Source organism: Rhinopithecus roxellana, chromosome 7 (genome assembly GCF_007565055.1).
Source record: "Rhinopithecus roxellana isolate Shanxi Qingling chromosome 7, ASM756505v1, whole genome shotgun sequence".
NCBI lineage: Eukaryota > Metazoa > Chordata > Mammalia > Primates > Cercopithecidae > Rhinopithecus > Rhinopithecus roxellana.
This window is the reverse complement of record NC_044555.1, coordinates 20,883,049-20,886,457: the sequence shown is the minus strand read 5'-3', so window position 1 is coordinate 20,886,457 and position 3,409 is coordinate 20,883,049. Positions and strand designations below refer to the sequence as shown.

General features: G+C 43.2%; 1 pseudogene; it reads left to right on the top strand.

Moving 5' to 3' along the window:
- The first annotated feature begins 1,001 nt into the window (after positions 1–1,001).
- Positions 1,002–2,942, top strand: LOC104660671 (annotated as a pseudogene).
- Positions 2,943–3,409: the final 467 nt, after the last annotated feature.

Sequence of the window (3,409 nt, the reverse complement as noted above, 5' to 3'; positions counted from 1 at the left end):
CCTCAGCCTCCCGAGTAGCTGGGACTACAGGCGCCCGCCACCTCGCCCGGCTAGTTTTTTTTGTACTTTTTAGTAGAGACGGGGTTTCACCGTGTTAGCCAGGATGGTCTCGATCTCCTGACCTTGTGATCCGCCCGCCTCGGCCTCCCAAAGTGCTGGGACTACAGGCTTGAGCCACCGCGCCCGGCCTATTTTCTGTTTCTTTATCTCTAATTGTCTGTTTTCCTCAGTGCTATATTTTAGTTCACTAATTATTTCTTCATTTGTGTCTCATCTGCAGTTTAATACGTTTATTAATTATTTAAATCACCATTTTCACTTCTAGAAGTTGTATTTGGTTATTGTGCAGGTATTCACATAAGCCTGTTGTTTCTCATCCTGATCTTTCATTAAGAAATGTATTTTTAGCTTGGGCAACATAGTAAGACCCCATCTCTTAAAAAAAAAAATAGCTGGGTATGGTGGCATGTGCCTGTAGTCCTAGCTACTTGGGAGGCTGAGGCAGGAGGATTGCTTGATCCCAGGAGTTCGAGGCTGCAGTGAGCTATAATTGCCCCACTACACTCCAGCCTGGATGACAGCGTCTCAAAAAAGATTATATGTTTTACCCTTTTTACTTGGGAACAATATAGATTTATGGGAAATTGCAAAAATAGTACAGAGATGTCCCATATACCCTTTACTCAGTTTCCTCTATACTATAGTAGTGTAAAAATACTATAGTACAATATCAAAACCAGGAAATTGACATTGGTACAATAGTGTGTATAGTCCTATGCCTTTTTATCCCATGTGTAGACTCCTGTAACCAACACCGTAATCAAGACACAGAACATGGCTGCACTTTGTAGATGTCGCATGTCCCGGGTGGTCCTCAGGCACTGTCAGATTTTGGACTCTCTGAAGATCGTCCCTGGATCTCGGGTTAAAAATCTGTATTCTAGTCTGAACCGTGGGAAGAAAAAATAGTCGATCTGTGGTTTTTCTACTTGAAGGACACAATGTTTTCCAAACTCGCACCTTTGCAGAGGTTTGCTGAACTTAGTGGTGGAGCTCATTCTTCAGTGGCTTCTGCTACATCTGTTGCAACTAAAAAAACAATACAGACTGTGCGCAGTGGCTCACGCCTGTAATCCCAGCAATTTGGGAGGCCAAGGCGGGCAGATCACCTGAGGTTGGGAGTTTGAGACCAGCCTGGCCAACATGGAGAAACCCCCTCTCTACTAAAAGTACAAAATTAGCCCAGTACGGTGGTGCATGCCTGTAATCCCAGCTGCTTGGGAGGCTGAGGTAGGAGAATTGCTTGAAACCGGGAGGCAGAGGTTGCGGTGAGCCGAGATTGCGCCATTGCACTACAGCCTAGGCAACAAGAGCGTAACTCCGTCTCCAAACAAACAAAGAAAACCCAAAGAAAACAGTCCAAGGACCTCCAACTTCTGATTACATTTTTGAAAGGGAATCTAAGTGTGGTGCGCACAATTACCATCCTTTACCTGTAGCCCTAGAGAGAGGAAAATGTATTTATTTATGGGATGTAGAAGGCAGAAAATATTTTGACTTCCTGAGTTCTTACAGTGCTGTCAACCAAGGGCATTGTCACCCCAAGATTGTGAATGCGCTAAAGAGTCAAGGGAACAAATTGACCTTCACCTCTAGAGCTTTCTATAATAACGTACTTGGTGAATATGAGGAGTATATTACTAAACTTTTCAACTACCACGAAGTTCTTCCTATGAATACAGGAATGGAAGCTGGAGAGACTGCCTGTAAACTAGCTCATAGGTGGGGCTATACCGTGAAGCGCATTCAGAAACACAAAGCAAAGGTTGTTTTAGCAGCTGGAAACTTTTGGGGTAGGACATTGTTTGCTATTTCCAGTTCCACAGACCCGACCAGTTATGATGGTTTTGGACCATTTATGCCGGGATTTGATGTCATTCCCTGCAATGATCTGCCTGCACTGGAGCATGCTTTTCAGAATCCAAAAGTGGCTGTGTTCGTGGTAGAACCAATTCAGGGTGAAGTGGGTGTGTTGCAGATCCAGGTTACCTAATGGGAGTGCGAGAGTTCTGCACCAGGCACCAGATCTATATATTGCTGATGAAATACAGTCAGGATTGGCCAGAACTGGTAGATGGCTGGCTGTTGATCATGAAGATGTCAGACCTGACATAGTCCTCCTTGGAAAGGCCCTTTCTGGGGGCTGATACTCTGTGTCAGTGGTGCTGTGGGACGATGACATAATGCTGACCATTAAGCTAGGGGAATATGGGTCCACATATGGTGGCAATCCACTAGGCTGCCGAGTGGCCATTGTAGCCCTTGAGGTTTTAGAAGAAAACCTTGCTGAAAATGCAGAAAAAATGGGTATTATCTTGGTAAATGAACCCATGAAGCTACCTTCTAATGTTGTAACTGCCGTAAGAGGAAAATAATTATTTTATTTATTTATTTATTTGAGTCAGAGGTTCACTCTGGTTGCCCAGGATGGAGTGTAATGGCGTGATATCGGCTCACTGTAACCTCTGCCTCATGGGTTCAAATGATTCTCCTGCCTCAGCCTCCTGAGTAGCTGGGATTACAGGCACGCGCCACTATGCCTGACTAATTTTTGTATTTTTAGTAGAGATGAGATTTTGCCATGTTGATCAAGCTGGTTTCAAACTCCTGACCGCAGGTGGATCACAGGCGGTTGGGACCCAGTGTTGGGATTACAGGCATGAGTCACTGTGCTCGGCAAGGAAAGGAATTATTAAACGCTATTGTTATTAAAGAAACCAAAGATTGTGATGCTTGGAAGGTGTGTCTACGACTTCAAGATTATGGACTTCTGGCCAAGCCAACCCATGGCGACATCATCAAGTTTCACCTCTGCTGGGGTCAAGGAGGATGAGATTTGAGAGTACAGTGAAATCATTAACAAGCCCATCTTGTCATTCTGAGGGTAGCAGCTGTTTTCAGTGGTCCCCAGGAGCCGGCTGGAGAGAGGTGGTCTTGTAAAAGCTCTGCTCTTAATGCGGGCACATTCCACTCCCATGTGTCTTCAAAACCGTTTTTTGGAATATATTTTTTTTTTCCGTTGATACATAATAGAAGAACGTTTATGAACCTGCTGTTTGCTTTGTAATGTAAAAGACTGTAATGACATCTATATTCAGTAAAAGTGTTTTGATGTGCATGTGTACTTTCTAAGGTGAAGCACATCTATGTATACAGACAGCCTTTAAGTCACATCCTTCAGTATATTTTATATATGTTTTCATAATTTCCTTGCTGGTATAAATGTTTTGTATTTGAAAAAGTTATCTCTAGCGTATTACATAAAAGGCTTTACTTTATAAAGTCAAATCATTGTTATCACTGAATTTTAGGAGGGGTGAATGGTTAAGCATAGATAAAATACTAATAT